Source organism: Dipodomys ordii, unplaced genomic scaffold (assembly GCF_000151885.1).
Source record: "Dipodomys ordii isolate 6190 unplaced genomic scaffold, Dord_2.0 Scaffold83, whole genome shotgun sequence".
Classification (NCBI taxonomy): Eukaryota; Metazoa; Chordata; class Mammalia; order Rodentia; family Heteromyidae; genus Dipodomys; species Dipodomys ordii.
In genome coordinates this window covers 4,113,657-4,128,481 of record NW_012267299.1, presented here as the reverse complement: position 1 = coordinate 4,128,481, position 14,825 = coordinate 4,113,657, and the positions used below count along the sequence as shown (strand labels likewise).

The following is a 14,825-nucleotide window of genomic DNA, read 5'->3' as shown; positions in this document are numbered from 1 at the left end:
ATGTGTTTTGCTTCAATAGTTCACTGGCCATTTTTTGTACTTCTCATTCAAATGAATGTTAGAATGAGGTTAAGTCCATGAAAAACTTGGTTGGATTTGGGAAATAAGATCCTAATAAATATACCAGTCAATTTGGGGGGAAATTTATTACATTAATAACTTCTCTACCTAATTTGTTTATAGAGATTGATGTTTCATAATTTTCTTTATAAATGTCGGTCACTTTTTGGCTTGATATCAACACTGGATTCAGAAAGTGGTTCCAGCCATACTTCATGTGTGGCTTCTCCTGAACACTGACCCATATGCTCATTTATTTCCTTTTGTCCTCATAACCTGCTTTTGACTCTCTTGTCCCAAGGCAACCACTTGTATTGATATTATTTAACCTTTTGTTTGTGCTCTTACAGAATTATCCTTTTTTGTGTACCTATCTTAATGGAAAGGTGCTATAGATTGCATTACTTCTCAACTGCTCCACCAAGCTCTAGCCTTTTCAACCCATCCAGTTGGCTATGTGTATCTCTGTTTCTTCTAGCCAATGTTCATATTAAGCTGGCATCTACTACATTTTATGTGTCTAATCAGTGGAATACAGAAAACTTCCAGTTCCCTGTCATTACTTCTTGTTTGCACCAGTCCTGAATATGAACTCCAAGCCTAGGCATTGTCTTTAAGTTGTTTTTTTTTGGGGGGGGGTTGGTTTGTTTGTTTTACTAAAACAGAGCTGGAGAGCCTTTATTAATTTCAAATAAATCAGATTTAAGAGGGTCTATAGTTCTCTTTCTTTAATGTGTCCCTATCTGGCTTTGGGATGAGGGTTATGCTGATCTCATAGAATGAGTTTGGTAGTTATCTTTCATTTTCAGTTTCATTGAGGAGTTTGAGGAGTTTGGGAGTGAGTTCTCCTTTGAAATCTTCATAAAATTCAGCTGTGAATCCATCTGGTCCTGGACTTTTCCTTGTTAGGAGGTTTATTGCTATTATAATTTCAATATTTGATATGGGTCTATAAATAGACCCTTATTTAAGATCTTCTTGGTTGAGTTTGGGTATATCAACACTTGATAGAAAATCATCTATTTCTTCCCATTCTCAAATTTTTTAGCATGAAGCTTTACAAAGTATTCTCTTATACTGTTGTGAATCTTGCTTGTTTCTGTCATGATGTTCCCATTGTCATCTCTGATTTTATTTGGGTGTTTTCTGCCTTTTTTGGGCCAGATTTGCTAAGGGCTTGTTCATTTTCTTTAAAAAAAACCCAACTCTTTGTTTTGTTGATCCTTGATATAGGTCTTTGAACTCTAATTCATTTAATTCTGATTTGATTTTAATTATTTGTTTCCCTCTACTGGATTGGGGTTTTGCTTGTTATTAATTTCCAAGGAGCTTCGGGTACCTCATTAAATAGTTGGTTTGAGATTTCTCCAATTTGTTGATGTAGGAACTTAGAGCTATAAATTGTCCTCTGAGTGTGGCCTTTGTTGTGTCCCAGAGGAGCTGGTATTTTGTGTGTCCATTTTTGTTAAATAGCATGAATATTTGAATCCTTTCTAATCTCTTCAATGACCCACTGGTGAGTAAACATGTTGTTCAGTCTCCATGAGTTACAGAACTTTTTATGGTGGGTTTTGGAGTTGAGGTCTAATTTTATTCCATTGTGACCTGAGAGAATGCAGGGAATTTATGAATTTGTACAGATTTTCTTTGTGACTTAAATTTGGTCTATATTGGCGAATGTTCCATGTGCTGCCAAGAAGAATGTATATTCTGATGCTGCTGGATGAAGTATTCTGTAGATACCTGTTAAGTCCAGTTGGTCTACGCATTTGTTTAGTTCTGTGGTTTCTCTGCTAAGTTTTTGCTGGGTTGATCTGTCCAGTGGCTGCCATTTCTGGCACTGGATTGTGCCCAAATCTGCCTTCTTAACCAGGCTACCTGAGTTTTTCCACTCTGGGCAAAGTCTCTGTACTATTATAGCTCATTTGGTGTGATTTTCTAGCCATGGACTGTTCTTTTCTTTTCTTTCTTTTTTTTGGGGGGTGCGGTAATGGGGCCTGAACTCTGGGCCTGGGCACTGTCCCTCAGCTCTTCAGCTCAAGGCCAGCACTCTACCACTTGAGCCACAGCGCCACTTCCGACTTTTTTTTTGCTTATGTGGTGCTGAGGAATCGAACCCAGGGCCTCATGCATGCAAGGCAAGCGCTCTACCACTGAGCCACCTTCCCAGCCCTCTAGCCATGGACTTTTCACTGGAATGGGAAAACTGGTTTCTTGGAGAGAGCTCAGCTAGACCCCTGCTGTACTCTGCCATCTTCTTGATTCTTCCCGCTGAGCTTTTTGTTCAAGTTTAGCATTATACCACTTGAGCTACAGCTCTACTTCCTGGATTTTTGATGGTTAATTGGAGATGATTCTTAGGGACTTGCCTGTCTGGGCTGGCTTTGTACTGCAATCCTCAGATCTCAGCCTTCTAAATAAGAAGGATTACAGTCATGAGCCACCAGTGACTGGCTTTGAGTAAAATCTTGGTATAGACCCAGAAGCAGAATATTAGACACAGAATATAAATATATTTTGTTTAATAAGTCCTATAGTTCTCCAAAATGTCCAGTCTAGATACTGGTAGTGGATACTACCAGTGAATTTCCAAATGTTTATTGTCAATAAGAATTGGAAATTCTTGGAGAAACTAAAACTTTGGAAAATAATATATTAGGAGGGCATGAAAATGAAGAAGCTATTATTTTAACTTGCATATGTCTGATCTCTAATGGTTTGAGATCCCTTCAAATGTTTATTAAATTTTGAAATGCTTCTTTTATAATTATTTTAGTCATTTTTTGAGTGGGGATTTTTATCTTGTTGATTTTCCAGAATCTTTTTGTATGTGATAGATATTGTCAGCTATAAACAAATTATAAATTTCTTATTCTATTTTACCATCTATCTATTAAAGTTTGTTCAGTGTCCTTCTTTTAAAAAAATCTTAGCTTTGATGTAGCTAAATGCATTTCTACCTTCATTATTCATGTTTTAAGTTTTGCTTAAGTAGTTCTCCACTTTCAGGTCACAAAGGTTCTCAGTTTTTTTCTATGTTCATATTGTGATTTTACCTCTCACATTTAGGTCTTCATTAAGATTCTACCCTTTACATGCCATGTTACAGAGTTTCACATGTTTTGAAGAAGTAGCTTGAATAGCAAACATTTTTTCTAAACATTATAAAATGCCACAGATTTTGTAAATCATTTCCTGTTATGTAATTGAATATGGGGTAGTTGTTGCACTTCCTTACTAAATTATCAAATGTGAATATTATTTCTGTGGTCTTGGGAGTTGTCAGTGAAGACAATTGTAATGTCTTAAGGACAATTTTATAACTTTCTAGCTAATGCCTGTTTTTTTTTCAAAAAATTAATTTGCTGCTAGACTTGCTCAGTGGATGAAACTTGTGTTTGATTTGGAATATATATAATTTTCAGCACTTGCTTTATTTTTAGGATAAACTCAGCTTGATCACTTTTATACTCCTCTAGATCTAGTTTGCTAATATTTTGTTCCAGAATTTTGTGTTTAAATTTATGAGTGAAACTATTCATTTTTTTATTTTTTATTTTTATTTATTTATTTTTGTCAGTTGTGGGGCCTGAACTCTGGACCTGGGCACTGTCCCTCAGCTCTTCAGCTCAAGGCTAGCGCTCTACCACTTGAGCCACAGCGCCACTTCCGACTTTTTCTACGTATGTGGTGCTGAGGAATCAAACCCAGAGCCTCATGCATGCAAGGCAAGCACTCTTCCACTGAGCCACCTTCCCAGCCCCGAAACTATTCATTTCTAAAATTCATACTGCTTCTTAATTTCTTTTTACTTCAGTTTATAAATACATCTTCTTTGTTCATATTTGTCTTTAAATTTATTGAGGTAAAATGTTGTAGTACTCTATTATCTCCTGTTCTCTCCTGTAGCTATTGCTAATATTCCTTATATTCTTACTACTATTTACAAATACCATGTTTTATTCTTTGCGCCTGATTTTTTCAGATATTTGCTAATTTTATTATTTCTCTAAAATTATCAATTTTTGGAATTGAATATCATTTCTTGATTTTCTGTTTTCTTAGTTTCTGCTTGACATTAAAATCTTACCTTTACCTTTTGGATTTATTCTGTTCTTTTTGTACCTTAAAAGTGTCCTTTAAGTCATTGATTTTTATTGCTTTTAATTGTATTTTTTATTTAAGGCTATACATTTTCCTACCAGATGCATTCTGTAATTTTCATGGCTAGTTATTATTGATAATCAATCATATTATTATAGAATTGAATAATATCAATTAAAATAATACAAGTTTGCAAGATCAGGTTCATAATGGAAAATTAATATCTATGATTTCATACTTACAATACACTTCTTAATATACCTGCCATTGATGCTATGTCAATGTGTTCCTTTAAATTTATTTTTCAACTTAGTTTTTTGACATTAGCAGAAGGAAGTAGTTAGTAAAGGGATCTTATGAGAAAGAACAGATATTCCTAAAGAGGCCTTTGGCTGCAATGTACTAGCATTTTTTTCAAAAGACAAAAATACTTAGCAGTTATAGATTTCCTAACCTATGAATCACATTTACCTCCTTGAACACACTCAAACATAAAACTAGCTCACAGTTTACCTGTAATAGATTCATTCGTTTTCATCCTATGAAATTGTATCTTGAATATACTTACAAAGCAGACATTTGTATTTCAACAATACATACTTGCTAGGCATTTGTGGCTAGCTCTTAGCTATTCAGGAGGCTGAGATTTGAGGACTGCAACTCGAAGCAGGCCCAGACAGGAAAATGCATGAGCCTCATGTCCAGTTAACGACCAGAAACCCAGAAGGAGAGTTGTGGCTGATGTGGTAAAGTGCTACTTTTAAGCATAAAGCTCAAGGAGAGTGCCCAGGCCCTGAGTTCAAGCACCAGGACTGGCATACACATGCGCACGCACACACATACACACAAACACAAATACATAACATTTTAATGTATAAAATTAGTACGAAAAAGATGTAAATATTCTTAGTAGCTCTAAATATGAGCTAGCAATTATGTTCCTTATCAAGTGTGCTTGCACTGAAGCCTGTCATAGTTATTTCTTCTGAAGTAGTTGCCATTTCCGGGCTCTTCGTCCTCGGTTTACAGTGTTCAGTTCAAATTGTTTGAAGCCATGCCGTGTTGTAAATCCCTAAGAAACTAATTATATGTGTATATACATGTGTGATAAATATATGTATATATATATGTATATGTGCGTATATATATACACACAATCAAGCATGTTTGTGTATCTACACATATATACACAAAGTTATGAGATTTTATTTAAAACTTCTTGCTGCAAAAAAAGCTCTACATTGTTTCCCTAAACATGCTCAGGTGAAATTGGGGTTTAAAATTCTATACCCTAATTTTACTAGCTATAACCAACTTACACAGCTGAAATGCAGGTGTCTGAGTATATATTTTTGACAAATCCATCCATTTCTCAGGAAAGCCTGGGGAATTGTCATATTTGGTCATTAGTTCTTCTGAAGGTGTTAGATTGAGTCTGCAAGCTTAAACACGTTCAGTATAAATCAAATAATACCCACATGGAAAAGGATGCTTGTCTCTAATGGAAGACAAAACAGCACATGCTCAAACAGCAGGCATTTGAAGATAGCCCAGAAACCTGCCTTCTCAGAGAATTGGAGCTAATTCAGAGAAATTTAAAAATCTGCTGTAGACTTGACATTGCCTTTCAGCAGAAATATGCATTTGCCATAACATTTCTCTAAAACTGCAACAATTTTGTTATTTTTTTTGCAAAGGCCTGTGAATTCTAAAGTATCTTTTTCTTTGATTTTATTTTGTCATAAGCAGGTACCATTTTTGCTATGATATATACTGGTGAGTTGAAAAGTTATTTAGAAACCCTTTCACAAGTCCTACATTATCACAAACTACTTTGCAAACAATTATATGCCGTCTCTAAAATGGAAATGACTCAGACAAAGTAGAGAGTGCATAGTGTTACTTCCCCTACCTCAACAATTAGTCTTAGAGATGGACTTGGAGACTCCTATCTCATGAACTGATAGGAAGCTATCCACCTTCAAAAGTAAGCTTGTTCTAACAAGTCTGTCAGGCAAAACTGTCCTCCCAATTTTTCTCTTATTGCTTCAAGTCTGTTTCAGTGTAATCTTCACCCACATGACCTTTCCTCAGATATACAAAAATACATATGATAACCCCCACAACTTTTTAATCCACCCCACTCACCCACTTTCCTTCATGGATTTACACTCAGCTTCATGGATTCCAGGATCCTTGGTTGACAGTTTTCAGAGATACAAAAAAAGGTTCTAACTTCTATCAGCCGGATATTGAAGGTGTTCAGCTTAGAAATAGTTGATACTTCAGGGAAAACAGTGACTGAATAGAGATACAAAATGCTAGCTCACATTTATCTCATTCATTTCTATCTCTTTATTGAAGTATCCTCTGTTATTTTGGTGTTGGGTCACTGAAACCATGATCTCTGTCCAAGGCTGAAAATAGCGTAAGTTGGACATTAGACTCAGAATTAAAACTTTTTGCTTCTATATTAAGACACAAATAAATTCTCAAACAGTATATGTTGTTCATCTATCACTACTCTATAGGGGCTATTTAAAAATTAGCAAGTGTCTTCTTCCTCCTCTTCTTCCTCGATTTCTGTTTCTCTCTCTCTCTCTCTCTCTCTCTCTCTCACACACACACACACACAAGTACATATACTCACAAAGCCCATCTTATTCATTGATTTACATATATAGGATTTCTGTAGATTTATATATAATTGGATAGTGGTAGGAAAGCAACTTTCATTTTAAAACACTTGCATATATAACATGCAAGTGTATAACTGTTCATATATTTAGGTTTGAATTAGAAATTCACCCAGTGAATTCCTCAATTAACACTAAAAACAAATAATCTCATAGGAAAACGTACTCCTGACCTGGACCCTAAGTTCACCATCTTAATACTATATATTAAAGCTTTCCCTAACCATCCTGCAGAACAAATGGTATCAAGTAAAACTGTTTACATATGTAATAAACTTAGACTGGACACTGGATTTTTGAACATCTGAAAAAGAAAGGCTAGAAAAGAAGGAGCTCAGCATAGCCAAACTCAACCCACACTTTTTATTACAATAAATAGGTATTGCTTTTTCTTAACTTCAAAATGTTCAAGTAGTCTAAAGTTTGACTACTAAAAATTCATGAATGTGACATATGGTGTCATTGGAAGAGAAGCAATCACACTCACTTATCAACAATAGAGATGGTATTGGCAGATAAAGAAGCCATATTAGGAAGACACATTATTAACACAATGAGAAAACTATTACTGTGAGGAATATCAGAGAAAGATGGGCATTGAGCTTCTTGATCCTGACAACAATACCAGTGAAAGACTGGAAGTCAGGGATGCCACATTGGCCAGCTCCAGAAAACACCTTTAAAGTGAACTCTATAAAGGCACTGTATGGAGTTCCATAGTACACAGCAGAAATGTCCATGGTCACTCTGGTCCTTATTTCTGATAAATGTGCTTGTACATTGTTATTAGCTCCTAGATTCTGAGGCTCAGGATAGTTAACTATTCTTCACAGAGGTATTTGCTATCTTCCATGAATGAATTTATCACACAAACCCAGTAAAAATGCCCACTATTTTTAAAAAAAGAAAATTCTCTATTTAGCTGGGCACCCATGGCTCACACCTGTAATCCTAGCTACTCAGGAGGCTGAGATCTGAGGATTGTGGTTCAAAGCCAGCCTAGGCAGAAAAGTCTGTGAGGCTCTTATTTCCAATAAACCACTTGAAAACCAGAAGTGGCACTGTGGCTCAAATGGTAGCGCACTTACCTTGAGCTGAAGAGTTGAGGGACAGTGCCCAGGCACAGAGTTCAAGCCCCATGACTGAAGAAAAAAATCCACTCTTCTAGAAATAAGGAGAGAAATGAGAAGTGCTCACTGATAAAAATGAGTTTAAAGTATTTATTTTCAGTAGATTGAAGTCTATAATAATTTAGGTAGATACAGTACATAATTCTTTGAGTAATTCCTTAGGGAAACATTCCTCAAAATTCAGATAGGCGTGATTTCAAAACTAGAATTCCCCTTTAAAGGTTATATCACTTCTAACTAGACTTGTCATAATACATATTAAAAAGAGTACATCACAACAGCTTTCTTTCCTTCATACAAGTTTGTTTAATAATCTGAGACCATTTATGTAACTGGCCAAAAGCCTCTATTAAGCATAGCCTATTGTATTAAATATAGAGTGAGATTATAAATTTACTTCAGAACAAAAAATTCCTGAAGTTATAGAAGATTTGTTTTGATTTGAACAGTTTAAGTATTTTCCAAAAAGATATAACTACCTTTCATGAATTTACATAAACTACTCAGAATCATTTCAACCAAGTGATCATATAGTTTAATAAAGCTAATAAAGAAGTAAAAAATAAATCCAGGAGACCTAACAGCCCTCATAATCTTTTTTTTGTGTGTGTGAAAATACTGTACAGAGGGGTTACAATTACATGGACAAGATAGTGAGTACATTTCTTATCAAGAATTGTAGCCTCCTCCTTTGTTTCCCCTTCCCATCCCTTCCCATCCTCCCCCCCTCCCCCCCCCCCCAGCCCTCATAATCTTAATCCTGGACTTTGAAAATGAGGCTTCCCAGATTAGAACAGCTATAAAATAATAGAGATGGTATTGGCAGATGCTAATATGAAATAGAACTTTATATCTCAGCCTAAAAAATTAAAAAGTCCTCAACTAACTTTCAGAGATAAAAAATACTGATTTTTTTTTTGCAAGAGGGAACAGAAGTGCTAAGGTTTGGTTTGGTTTTGCTTTTTGAAGCAAAATAATTTCCAACATGACTTTGTATTCTTTCACTCCAAAGATCTTACATAAATTACAATGTCTTGGGCATATTCCACACCAATTAATTCTAAGTCTCTGGAGGTAAGTCCCAAATGCAGTGTTATTTAAAGCACCCTAGGTGATTCCAAGGTACAAAGTACTGAAGCAAATACATTCCTCTGTAGAAGAAAACAGGACTTGCAATTATATATAATAGATTTGAGAATTCAGAATGGAAAGAGATCTTTTTGTTTATTCTGACTTCTAGGCAGAAATTCATTATTAAGAAATTCCACAATGAACATAGTTGTGCTGGTGGCTTTTACTGTGGCTTTTTTTTTGTGTTCGTTTGAGTAAATGTTCAGGAGTGGGATTGCTGGATCATAGGGTAGCACTGTACATCACCTTTTCAATAAAATAAAATTTTAAAAAATGAATATACGTGTAATAACACATCACACAGATGTATTTTTTCAAGACTAAGATATAATGTTTATATTGTATTACATTGTTTTAATATATCCTATCTTTAAAAATATTTATACTGTAAATTGTTTTAAAATGTCATTTATATTGTTGCATATGTGAATAAATAATATTTGTTATTTTAGAAAGAAATTACACATTAATTATTTTGAAAATTAGTATTATTTTATTAAAATTAGAAGATTTAGTATTAAAAATAAAATTTATCTGAGGGAATGCAATGCTATAAGCAAACAAGATGAACAATAATTATTTCGTCTCAACCCTGAAGTGAAGTTAGCACTGACATAGTATGTTGACAGGAGTACTGAAGTTGTCCATTTTTTGAATAACAAATGCAAATCTGCAACTACAATCCCAATTTAAGATATCTGCAAGTAATTACATAAATTGGGGCTAACTCAGTATACTGAAAATAATGCTATTCTGGGTGCTAATGGCTCATGTCTGAAATATCAGTTACTAAGGAGGCTGAAATGTGAGGATTATAGTTCAAAGCCATCCCATGAAGAAAAGTCCATGAGAGGGGTTGGGAAGGTGGCTCAGTGGTACAGTGCTTGCCTTGCATGCATGAGGCCCTGGGTACGATTCCAGCACCACATAAGCAGAAAAAGCCTGAAGGGGCTCTGTGGCTCAAGTGGTAGAGCGCTAGCCTTGAGCTGAGGAGCTCAAGTGCCCACCCCCAGAGTTCAGGCCCCACAACCAACAACAACAACAAAAAAAAAGTCCATGCAACTCTTATCTTCAATTAATCACCAAAAGGCAAGAAGTGGAGCTGTGGCTCAACTGACAGCATTACCCTTAAGCAAAAACAGGGACATTGCCCAGGCCCTGAATTCAAGCCCCAGTACTAGCACACACACACAACCATGTAGGCATGCATGTGCACAAACATTCAAAAAAGGAAGGAAGGAGGGAGGGAGGGAGGGAGGGAGGAAAGAAGGGAAAGAAGAAAGGAAGGAAGGGAGGGAGGAAGGATGGAGGGAGGCAGGGAGGGAAGGAAGGGGAAAAAGGAAAGAGAGAAAAGAAAAAGAGAAATACTCGTATTTTGTATAAAAGACCAGTATTTTTGGTAATACAGTCAAGGTGAACTGCACTGCATTATCAATGACAAAATATAATCTGCTTTTCTGACTATTCTGAAATGCAAGGACTACTTTTCTTTCTACTTTGAGGAAAAGAAAGACCACAACATAGCTTTTCAAAATATTTTAGAATTTTAAAATGAGAATTTGAAATAGAAGAATTTAAATGACTTGGAACTTTGATTTGGTTCCAAAACTGGTATTATGTTTAGGATTTTTAGTCTACATTCCTGAGTGGTATGTCCTGAATTCACACATACCAAAAGAATAGGTTAGCAAATCAATTTTTGAAAAGATTATACAAAATAACCTGGCAGTGATACATGAGGCTTTCCAGCTAGTTTGATAACATGATTTCCTGTCTAGTGGGCACTAACTTTTTCAGGAACTCTAGCAGATCTCTGAAAAGATAAAGCAGAGTTGAAGCAATACCACCCTTTTTTAAAAAAAACTTTCAAGAGGAAAATCTCTCAAGCACATAAAAAATGTTTTCCCAAGTTTATTAATTTAGGGAAACTTACTTTTGTGAACATTTACCATTAGAATGATATTCAAAATACTTAACAACTAGTGACAACCATCTACGTATAAATGAAAAAAATAGAAAATCTCTAAACAATCTAGTAATAACTCATAGAATAAATTATACACCAAGTCGTTCTAATAATTTATATTTAAAATTCAGAATTTTTATTTGATATGGCTATTACTATTATTACTATCTGAGCTGTAATCTGACAAGGTCAGTTTATTCAATAAGAAGACTTAATTATGACTTTAACCCTACATGGGTTGTTTTCTTCTTAATTCCTTATTTTTTAGAAGACTGTCAATAAATGAGACCCCTTTGTTATTTCCAGAAAGGGACTCACTAGTCAATTCAAAACAACATTGCTGAAACCAATACAGCACTGTAAACACTGGCAAATAGCACAAGAAGTGGGTCTCGTATGTAGTGTACCAAACGAGTGTGCCATGTATTTCTAACTAATATACATATCTTTAAAATATATATTCATATGTACTCACAAATATATGTTCATATATATTTGAAGAAAATATATTTGAAAACATTTATATTTGGAAATAAACTGTAGTTAAATCTGAAAAGTGTATTTCTGAATACTTTTTACCACCATTAGAATAGTTAAGGTTGTAAATAGGTTAAATATTAAAGTTTCTCATCTTTCAATGTCAAAAAAAGATTTTAAAATGAGATATATTTATGATATATATCCACAGGGAGTAGATATGATTTTCAAAAAGCTATCTTCTTAGCAATTTGTTTGAAATATTTTTATATAAATGACTACTAAGATTTTTGAATTGTCTTACAGCTTTGTAATGTATAAAATTTATAGTAATAACACTAATATATACAGAAACTGACAGCATCCTTATTTACATGTGACCTACTCTTTTAATTTTTATTTTTATTGTCTTTAAGTAGTTATACAGACAACCTGCCATTCAACAAAGAGGTCTGTGCATGCAATATATCTTGATCTGTGTCACCCCTTTCACCCTTCTCCTCCACCCCATGGATGGGGGGAGGTGATAGGAAAGGATACTACAGGATTGAGACCCTCAAAAATCCATGTGTTTGTGTGTGTGTGTGTGTGTGTGTGTGTGTATGTGTATGTGTGTGTGTGTAAACAGCATAATGAAACTGATCAAACAGTTATGTATATGGAATAACCATTATATATGTATTTTAAAATATCACAATTACACAGTAAATGTGTACAATCATTACATTTCCATTAAGTCTATATTACTGTATTTAGTTACATTACTCCAAGTGGATCAATAACCCAATAAAAAAACAAAAATCACAAAATTTCAAATAAAACATAAAGGTAACTGTATAACTAATACATTCTTAGCTATAGTTCCGAAAACAGAAGCAACAAAATAAAAATAAGTAAATAGAACATTAAAATAGGAAATGTTGTATAAAATCTATTTGTCAACTAAAAGAACAAGAAAACATGAAGTTTACAGAATGAAAAAATACCCAATGAGATTATTCCTAGAATATATAAAGAAATCTTATAGGTTAATAACAAGGATATTAATTTTAAAAATGAGTCAAGAATGTGAATTGACATTTCTTCAAAACTATATTAAATGACCAAGAAGCAAATGAAAGCATCATTTGACAAACTGGAACCAGAAATAAAAGCCACAGAAAATTCAAATGAACCAGGATGGCAACTAGCATAATAGGGAAATAAACCTTGCTGGGGGAAATGTAAAGTGATACAACTTAATTTAAAAATCATTTGGAGGTTCCCTCCAAAGGTAAATGTTCAGTACAGTCCATGTGAAAATTACTCTCTGATTCGACAGTCCTTCTGCATACATTACAAAAGAACTGAAAATATGACCTCAGATAACTTGTACACATGTTTGTGGTAGTTTTATTCATAATAGCAAAAAGATAGAAACAACTCAAATTCCTTTCCATCAGCAAAATGTGGTATAGTTAAAAGGAGCAAAAGCTAATAAAAGAAGGAAATACAAACCACCATGTGGATGAATCTTGAAAAGATACTAAGATACTAAGCCAGACCCAAAAGGACAGATATTCTATGATCTCACTCTGGAATTGGCAAATTGTGAGAGATGGAAAGTACATTAGAGATTGAGGCAGGAGGGGGGAGGGAATAGGGAGTAATGACTACAGTTTCTGTTTGGAATAATGAAGAATAATGGAATATACAGTGGTAATGATAACACAAGCTTGTGATGTAATTGATGCCACTGAGTAAATTGTGCATTTAAAAATGGTTACAATGACAAGCCTTAACAATGGTGCCAGTGGCTCACACTCAGTCTTAGCTACTCAAGAAAATGAGATCTGGAAGATTGCTGTTTCAGGCCAGCCTGGGCTGAAAAGTCTTCAAGATTCCATCTCTAACCAGCAAAATGTTAGACTGAAGGTGCTCCTCAAGTGGTAGAATGGTAGAACACCAGCTGTGAGCAAGCAAACAAAGCAAGAGAGTTATTCAAGCCAAATACTGGCACTTAAAGGGAAAAGTAAAATGAAAGGCTTTATTTTATATATTTTACACAGTAAAAATATTTTTAGAAGGTATGGCATTTTTTTTGTTGGTTATAGGGCTTGAACTCAGGTTCTGGGCACTGTCCCTGAGTTCTTTGCTCAAGGCTAATGCTCTTATCACTTTGCGCCTCCAGCACCACTTGTAGTTTTCTGATGGTTACTTGGAGATTAGAGTCTGACAGACTTTTCTGCCTGGGCTGGCTTTGAATTGCTATCCTTAGATCTCAGCCTCCTGAGTAGCTAGGATTACAAGTGTGAGCCACCAGCATCTGGCTTAATATAATAGCATTTCTTACTTGGTTATAAAACCCAAACATAAAAAATTATTTTTCCTGATAACTTTAGAAATTACTTTGAAATTTACATGGGTGTTCCAGAGTGGTAAGTAATCTATTATACCTTTCAATATCCAATATAAAGATTAATTTTTGCAGAGTTAATAGTTCAGACTCTGGGGGCCTAAAGACATGAGAGATGAAGAGATGACATTTAACATCTACTTGCATTAACTTTCAAGTATATTAACACAGCAAGTCTATACCTATTTGTGACTATAAATATATTATTCCACCTCTGCTAAGACCTACTTATATCAATCAACATTTGATACAACAAAAATCCTTATGTAATATGAAGAATATATGCAGTAATACACTATACTTTAACATTTGTCTGTCCCATTACATATTAACAAGAGGACATATATCTCCTTTTTAATACTGGTTTTAGGACTCTGAATAAGGCTGTCATAAGTTTTTTTTCTTTAAGGACTACAAAATGTCTCCCAGATATATTCAATTCCTGCTGAAAATACATTTGAAAGGCACATTCTACAAAAGATGCTAGTTATTCTATTCACTGAAATCCTTACATACAGGCTCTGTACATTCATCCAGCGGCAAGTATATTGAGTATCCCCTACAAGAACAGTGCAAGTCTGGAAGGAGCTTCACAATAAGACCTCACTGTATTATGATAATTATGGTGGAGATGATTTTAATCTGTATTTTTGGCTTCTTTTTTAAAATTTTATTGTAAAGTTGCTGTACAGACAGGGATATTTTGTTTTAAAAATAAGGAGTTATTGCATTATTTTCTATTATGATAAAGAAATTGTTTAAACTTTTTTCACAAAATAGAATATAAAAAGAAACAAGTTTTTGGGTTCAGGAGTGCTAGTAGTAAGTTCAATATAGATATAGATATAGTTATAGATATAGATATA

At 34.4% G+C, this 14,825-nt stretch overlaps 1 protein-coding gene across 1 annotated transcript in view; it reads left to right on the top strand.

Annotated features, from left to right (window-relative positions):
* Rnf180 (ring finger protein 180) overlaps positions 1–14,825 on the top strand; it is a 104,626-nt gene that overhangs the window by 83,267 nt on the left and 6,534 nt on the right. The gene's annotated exons all lie outside the window — the stretch shown is intronic.